Consider the following 9,097-nt stretch of genomic DNA (forward strand, 5'->3'; position numbering starts at 1 on the left):
ATTTGTTGTCCTACTGGCTGACTTTTAGTCATCAATCCTTTTGACCTATTTTGGTGTTTCGTGACACTGACAGAAGTTTCAATTTCAATCTCTAAACTTGGCATAAAATTATAACTGTGTTCTTGGAAATTTCGGAAGGGTTTTTGCATTTCGGGCCTGGGAGTCCTCAAACCTCAATGGGTGTCAATCCATTATGTGGTTTCTAGATTACGAGCATAGGCCTGTGACACTTAAAAAAATATACTAATTCTCTATTGTGTCCTTGTTGCCTACTTGTTTTGTATAGGAAACAGCTATATGAGTGTGCTACACCATATCATTCAGAAAGCCAAACCCACAAAAATATTCAGGAGGCTTTCCTCGTTACCATGCTTCTTCCTTGACATAGTTTAGGTTTTTTTTCTGTATACAGGAAGAAGGAACATGACCAGATTTATCTCTTTTGGATTTGATGCTACAATCTAAATCTTCCAGTCGATATCTAGAATTTTAATTTCTTTCCATTGGTAAGGACAGATTTTTTCACTTGGAAGAATAGATCTAACATCGCTTCAACATCTTATAGTTTAAAGCAAGATGGATAATCAGTGAGGATGAGAGATGGAAAGTTGGATCACTGGGAGGCTGTAGCTGATGCCCTAAATCTTTTTGAGGACTGTTTAAATTGTCAGGAGAAAAAGTGAGGGAGGAAATACCCACTGTTGCTCAGTTTCAAATCAAAATTTGTTATTCAATTAAAGCAGAAAAACAAAGAATTTCTAGACCACAATACAAAATCAAGCCCGTAGTGATTCCAAATCCTGTCTCATTACAATATTTTCTTAAGGAAATCACGAAAATGAACATTGAATATTTATGGTGGAAAATCCAGAATTTATCAATTTTAATTTTCTCTTTTGGGGCAATCTTCAAATTTGATAGCATATCACTTTTTCCACAAAAGGTGAAAATTAGAAAGTGACCATCCTAGTCAGTTGTTGGACAATTTAGACAGATTTGTGGCAGCACCAAGGACTCCTAAGATTTACTACATGCTAGTAGAGCTGTAAAATAAACATACTTGTAAAATGGCCTTGTATCCTAGTCTAGACCTTCATATAGCAATGGGTCCCTCCAAAAATCATGACCACCATCTTCTAGATTAACGGCAATTGCTCTAATCTGGTTTATTAATGCTATTTTATGTAACTTTCTTTCAGCTGGGAGCACCATGTGCATAATGAACCAGGCATGATGCCTCATTTTAAAGGGAACCTCTTGCATCCAAAATAGCTTGCATTCTTTAGTGTCATTTATGTTTGTCATCATTTAGTTTCATCATTGACGTCATCCCAACAATTCCCAAACATAGAATCTCCAACCCTACTGCAGATTGGAACAACACAAAAGTTTTGAAAACTCAGCAATCCCCTTACTACTATATGCTATCACAAGACTTGACTCTGACTGAAGAAATTAATGAGTCTTTATGCCACCTAATGGTGTGAAGAAAACCATCCTTCAAAATCTTCTATTCTGCAACAAAAACTAAACCACAGAAAATTTAAATAAAAAAGAACCATCACCAACCTGAAAAGAAGTGGTTGGTTCAAGTCCATAGAGAACGCTTTGAAAACCATTGGTAACTCCAATGTTATCACATTGCATAAAATTTCACCAAAGATATATGAGCTTAGAGAAAATTAGTAGCAATAAAATATAGAATGTCATGTATGATAATCATAACCTGAAGAAAATAGTTACTCGCACCAAAATTAGCCAGAAATTATTTTTTCCACAATTGCTTATATATGTGTGGGTGTGGTAGTTTCTCACCCGTATTGCATAGAAGTAACTAAAATATGAGAACATGTTATGCAAATTTATGAATTTATAACAATTTGTTTTAAAAAAGATATAAAGTTGTGCATGCATTTCTCTCAGTGAAGAAAGGCCTTCAAACAAACACAAAGAGGCAGTGGATAATTTCTAAAGAAAAAAAAAAAGATAATGAACAAATCCATTCACAACAAAAGATGAAGATATAAACTAATAACAACCTATTCTATATAATGAAAATAATGGGTTATAGAGGAAAAGAATGCAAAGATTAAGTATAGTTCTTTTTTGCGGTTAGAATTACTTTTTGGAAACCACTTTGCTCTTCTACTAATAGCTAGACAACCCTACTCAGATGAGCTCTTTTCCAAGGCAGATCTCAAAACTCCTAGTGATTAGGATTTCAAGGAGGAGGTAGCATATTTCCAACTCCTTTTTGTGGAATCTACAAAGCAAGGAAGGAAGGTGCACTCAAATCATGAGCACTTCGTGAGGAAGTTAGAAGAGTTCCTGGAAATATGATCAAAACCCCCACTCTCCAAAGAAAAGCCCTTTTGGCTATAGAGAAAAGCTTAGTTGGAAAGTTAATGGGGCAATGGCCAAGTTACAAGGACCCTGATATCTAGATGATCGAGTATTGAATCCCTTTTATGAAGGGCTTGGTAATTGTGTTTCTTTACAAAAGACGATATGGATTTCTTATTTCAGATTAAGAAGAGCACATGGCCTGATCTTCAAAAGTAGTCCCTACTTCCTAAGCTCTCAAGGCTACATTTGAATCATTGGATGTTGAAATTAATCATAGAAGAATCTCCCTATGACTAAGTTGGACAAAAACATAAACATCTAAAAGTTTCCGAAATGGGGATGCCTGGAAACATGAACCCCCAAAATGGGTATATATGGGCACAATATATTAAAAAAAACAAACACATAGATGTGTAGTTTTTACTAAATAACACATTGTCTTGCAAGAAAGTAAGAGTGATACACATGAATGACATTTTAGGAGACCTGTGTCTATGTTGACCCTCATAGATGATTAAATGATGCAAAATCCCGTAGCTTTGTAACCTTTATAGCTGCCCCAAATTTGTAGATCTTGCTGGAAGTAAGAGGATGGATAAACCTGAAGTTACTGGAGATTGTTTGAAGGAGGCGCAATACATAAACAAGTCCCTTTCATCTCGAGGGGATTTTATTGCAGCATCGGAACATACAAATCCACAAGCCATTTCAAAATAGAAAATTGATTCAATTGCTTCAGGTTCCATTAGGGGGAAAGGAAAAGCCTTTGATGTTTGGGCACATAAGTCCTGAACCAGATTCATATGAGGAGTCAATAAGCACCCTTAAAATTGTCGAATGGGTGTCCCTTTTTGAACTAGGTACTTCTCGCTTGAATAAAAAGAGTGGAGAACTTCGTGAACTTAAAAGACAGATGGACAGTTTGAAGAAGACATTGGCAAGGAAAGGAAGTTGTCAATATAATAAGCTTACCACAGACAAAAATGCAAGAAAAGTGCCTGGGAGTTTTGTCAATATTACGAACCAGAGAACTTAAAAAAAATGAATTTTTTAGTGAAGCTTGAGGTGCAGAACATGTTTTCCATCCTTCCTGGGCTCAACTTCACTCAAACCATCCATATTCATTATGCATGTTATCTCCATGAAAGAGAAGATTTAGTTGCATGCCTGGATGGGGATGATCTGATACTTCATGAAACAGTTTCCACTGTGGTTTCCTCCAATCTTGGTTCTCTGGGATTTTTCACTGCACATCATTTTATAGGTTTTCGAAGAGATTTGGAGTCCATTATTCATGGAAATATTACAACAGATGGAGTTTACGTAACACTCAAAATGCGACTAGGTAATGGGATATTCCACAATGGGAAAGCTATACCAGGAAACGTGTTTGATGTCCTTAATAAAGTTGGGGATGATCGTGTTTCCAATCATTACCTTTGTAAGAATGAATGTTATGAGCACAACGACCTTATAACTAAAGTGCAAGTTGATGGAATCATAGTAGCCACCCCTACTAGAATCACAACCTATTCTACATTAGCTGGAAGCTCCATAGTGCGTCCTAATGTCCCACGCATTCTTTTTACTGCAATATGTTTCCACTCACTATCATTTCATCCTATGATAATTCCAAATTCAACTCAGCTTGAATCGAATATTTCTGGTGCTGCTCAAAGTAATTCATGGGTATTGTTTGAAGGTAAGAGATGGAAACAACTCTCAAGAGGCGACCTTATCCCTGTTTACATGAGCAAGCAACCTCTTCCAACTATAAATGAATGCGATCAAAGTAGTAAATGTTTTCAGGAAAGTCAGATTTGTGCTGCATATGATGATGATGATGATGTGCCCAGTCTTTCTAAACTGCACAGCGTTCCAGCACAAGCTGGGAGGCTATCTGCATGCGTATCAACTAATAGGACTAAAGAAAGCGATCAAACCTATATCAACTAAGCAAATTGCAAATACTTACAGCCAGGATGAACAAATTCTGTGTAAAAGTATTTTTCATTAACAGAAAAAGAGAGTATATTAAAAACACATGGCAAAAACTGTTTAAAAAAAGTGCACAGGTAATCAAAATTACAATCAGAAGTGGAAAAAACCTGTATTTTGCATGAACTCTCACTTCCAAAAGGGAAAAATCTGAACCAAAAACTTGTGCTGCTTTTGAAGATTTGTTCTTCTGAAAATCAGACAGAATCCTGTATGTAAAATATCGTGCTTTTAAATTTGTAAATCTCAGTGCTTTTAAGGAATCGTTGGGTGCATTAATGAAAATAAATTTAACAGCTGAGAACTGCATATTTATTAATTCATTACATCTCATGCAGCCAGCCCGAACTGTCTCATGCACTGTCTCATGCAGCCAGCCCGAACTGTCTCATGACATCAGATTAGATTTTTAAGGAATCTTTGGGTGCATTAATGAAAATAAATTTAACAGCTGAGAACTGTATATTTATTAATTCATTACAGCCCGAACTGTCTCATGCAGCCAGCCCGAACTGTCTCATGACATCAGATTAGATATCAGATGGAGTGGTAATCAACACTTAGTTTACTAACTACTTTCACCTAGTTTACTAACTATTTTCGCCAAGTAGCTTATATTTACTGACAAAAATGCTTTCAAATAACTACTTCACCTAGTTTACTAACTAGTTTCACCAGGTAGCTCATATTCACTGACAAGTTTTCAAATTTTAATAATATATGTATATTTTTTTATATATGGAAAAAATTGTATTGGACCAAATTATAAGTAAAAGTTCAATATGCATGTAACGAAAAATCTATTTTTTATTGTTTATTTTTTATGTTAAATAATATATTTAGTAATTATTAAAAGAAAAAAAAAATAGTTTTTCAATTTTTTTTTATTTATGTTAAATAATAAATTTAGTGATTATTAAAAAAAAAGGAAAAAAGATTTTCCTTATTTCAAATAAGTAATTACTTCAAACACACAATTTAGTAATTATTAAAAAAATTAAAACTAGAGATTTTTTTTTTAATACAAATAAGAATTTAGGAATTTGTTAATTATTTTTTATCTCTATTTTTCTAGCAATATATACTTGTCTCGTATAAAACCTCATGCAATAAGTTTGGTAACACCCTTGAAATAGTATTTACTCTCGTTTATTAAATATTTTGTATTTCCACTTTTCAACTTCAGTGACAAAGAAATAATAAATTTAGTTAACAATGAGTAAAATCCATCAAAGTGTTGCCTAAAGTCATAGTAATTTGATCTATTACAGATGATGAAACTATTAGTGAAATGAAAGATTTCAATATGTGACATAGTAATCAAGATAATTTATAAGAATTCTTACCTATAACTATTCATGTGATACATAACTTTGGTTCCATTACAAGAGATATTGAATAATTAGGCCATGTTCATTTTAGCAATGATATAAACAATAATGTTCATTTTAGCTTACCTATTCAATTAATTTGGCTATTATATCCACTATCGACCACTTGGAAATATCACATTAGTTTAAAACTTGCTTACTCGGTCTTCACATAACCAAACAATGGGTCATCAATAAACACAATTACCTTTCCATCATCTACCTTATCCATCTGCCAGATCACTAAGCTGCTATCCCCCCAGGACACTTAATGCTCTATACATACTTACTATCTCGATACTCAACACCTAACATATAGACGAGCTTGTAGATTGAAGCCCTAATGTCTCAATACTCGATATCTTGAAAGGCCAATGGTCGGGCTATCAAGCGATCAGGCCCTCAGAAGAGGCTAAAGAGTGTCATTGATACTAATTACCTTCCATCATCTACCTTTATCCATCTGCCAGATCACTAAGCTGCTATCCCCCCAGGACACTTAATGCTCTAAACATACTTACTATCTCGATACTCGACACCTAACATACAGAGGAGCTTGTAGATTGAAGCCCAAATGTCTCAATACTCGATATCTTGAAAGGCCAATGGTCGGGCTATCAAGCGATCATGCCCTCAGAAAGGCTAAAGAGTGTTTATTGATACTGATTAGCTGATATATTAACATCCCAAAAGCCCAACATCCATGTCATCGCTATATGGTTACCACCTATACATCACCTCGGTGCCTAATCAACCTTCATTGCCATGTCAACATGAATGCCACATCACTTACCACATTGTATGTCCATGTCATCTAGACCCACATTGGTGCCACATCATAATGAAACGTAGCATGTCAAACAACTGCCACACAATTGACTGTTGTATCCCCAGATCCACGTCCACTCCCCACATCATTACTCTATTGATACCAAGGTTTCTTGTTGGTGACTAGTGTCCTACTTACTAATGTCTATTACCCAGTATTGTGCCATTTTGATAGTTGGATGTACCAACAACTAATACATTTGCATTAGTGTTGGTTGACCTCAAGGTGTCCTTAACACAGTTAGCCCAAATTTGACCTCTCGATGGACTATAGTCCCCCAACCCATCAAGTGAGAGTCCATGAACCCTCTATCCTCCATGAGCTAATGGATAATGTAGGTGATATGCTAATATCGAGGACATGTTTGACGTGGAATCTAGGTAGCTGGGGATGTTTTTTGCCCAATTAAGTGATGGGGAGTGCACTATTTTCCATCATTATAAACCATAAGGTATATAGATGGGTATGTTTAATGTGAGGATAATTTGCCCGACCAAAAGGGATGGCGTATATTGTTTGGGTCCTTGGACAACATCTAAGTGAAACAACCAATATCATGCTAGGGTCTAGTACGAGTGGTTTTTTTAATCTTAGTAATTATTACAAGACTATGCACATGGTAGAAAACCACCCTCCATGCCTCTAAGGTGAATATTGGCCTAGTGGTACTCATGGAGACCATCTAAGGGATGGTTCTTAGGCCCTTAACATTTTACAAGGATAAAACTAGTCCCTGAACATAAGTATTGGTGAAAAGAAAGTATTGGTGAAAAGAAAGTGTTCGGAGGCGCCGCACCTCACCAAGTACGGCTGAAAGAGTACTGTAGGCCTGGGGGTGTGACACGCGGGGTTCCCATGTTGCTCGCACCGTGTTGGGGATGGCGCACGCCCCTTGATACTTGCACGATGGGTGAGCCACTGACGGAAGGCGTGCGGGCGACCCTTGTTGCGTGCCCGGATGAAAGAGGTGACCATGTGGAGCCGACCCATGGGCGCGACAGTGCACACGAAGGGACGTGGCGGTTCGTTGGAATGGGGCGTATCGAGGTTATGTGGCACGTCAGCCGGGCATGCATGCTGATGGAGCCGACCCTTGTTATCCTCGAGAGACACGGCCCTTGGGCGAAAGGATGCGTATAAGTAAGGAGGATGGCGTTCGACGAAGGGACATCAAACTCAGACTTCCACATCGCAGAACAAGTGCGAAGGAAGGAGTTGGGCGAAAACGGAAGGAAGAGAAGGACACGGGTAAGAGGGCTGCACCGGCGGGCGGATTACAGAGGGCGGTCGGGCTTGGTAGCGCGGACAGGCAGAGCGGGGCGGGTTACCATCCGAGCAGGCAGGCCGCACTGCATGCGGGCCATGCGCCCTCACTATGGACCGCACCGACGGGCAGAGTTTGGGCGCCGCGGAAGGGAAAGTCGGGCGGACAGGTTCGCAGTTCACGTGTGGAGTTGTGTCGTGAAGGCCGCGGGCCAGTGCAGCACGACCACATGACACGACAGGTTGAAAGAATAATTGAAGAAGATAAATTTATGGTAAGTTATTTTCGCTGCATTGTTAAGAACACTTATTGGAAAATTGACCGAGTGTTGAAGTAGGCGTAGACCGTGTACATCGAGCCTGCAACCTCACATCAAGAAAACTTGGTGTACATCGAGCCTGCAACCTCGCATCAAGAAAAAGGCTCGGTTGGTCAAGAGAATGAAGGTTTCTTCATTGGTAAAGGATCTCGCTAAGGAACAAAGGTTGGAGTCTCTTCTAGAGCTAGTCCACCATGGACTATCAAAAGTTGAAAGAAGGACAGAGTGCCGGGGAATGAAGCGCCGAAGATACAAAGTGCAGAGAGGAGGAAGGACTCGACTTGTGCTTGGGGGATATTATTGTCAAGGGTCTAGGGCTTCGCAATGACCAACAAGAAGCTTATGAAAGGGTTTTCCTCTGAGAGAGAGAGAGGTTTTTCCCTGGCAGATAGCCAACATCCTGTGTTCTTGTTCTTATGTTTTTGGCACCAGTTTGATGAAGGTAAATGCACATGCATTAATAAGAAGAGAAGAAGATTAAGATAACACGATAAATTGCAAAAGAGCTTCACAAGTTGTTATCAAGTCTAGAAGAATCCCGCTATACCCCATTGCCCCAGATTGTTCATCGCGGTATCGGAGCTAAGGTGACACATCAAGGAAAGGGAATCTCAAGAACATCCGCAAGGTTGAAGCGTCAAGCCAAGAAGTCTCAATCACATCAAGGACAAGAAGGTCTACCATCTATCATTCATCATGGAAGACTACAAAGCAAGAAGAAACGCCTTGTATCAAGGCACCTACAAGAAGAGCCACTTTCCACGAAGGGAGCAATGACATGACAAACCAGGGGGGAAAGTGATCGATGGCCGGTACCCTGCCAAGAAGAAGTTCAAACAAAGACTTCATGACATCGAAGGAAAGAAGGAGATCAAGCGGCAAAAGGACCCACGAAGAAGACGTTGTTGATGAATGGACAAGTCCCTAGCTAAGAGGGAGTTCTAACAAGTTCCCAACTACAAAGGAGCTTG

At 38.5% G+C, this 9,097-nt stretch overlaps 1 pseudogene; it reads left to right on the top strand.

Annotated features, from left to right (window-relative positions):
• The first annotated feature begins 3,387 nt into the window (after nucleotides 1-3,387).
• On the top strand, nucleotides 3,388-4,302 carry LOC149166751 (NAD kinase 2, chloroplastic pseudogene; annotated as a pseudogene).
• Nucleotides 4,303-9,097: the final 4,795 nt, after the last annotated feature.

The sequence above is a fragment of the Pinus tabuliformis genome, chromosome 5_1, assembly GCF_031772625.1.
Source record: "Pinus tabuliformis cultivar Carrire ecotype Pingquan chromosome 5_1, CPIR1, whole genome shotgun sequence".
NCBI lineage: Eukaryota > Viridiplantae > Streptophyta > Pinopsida > Pinales > Pinaceae > Pinus > Pinus tabuliformis.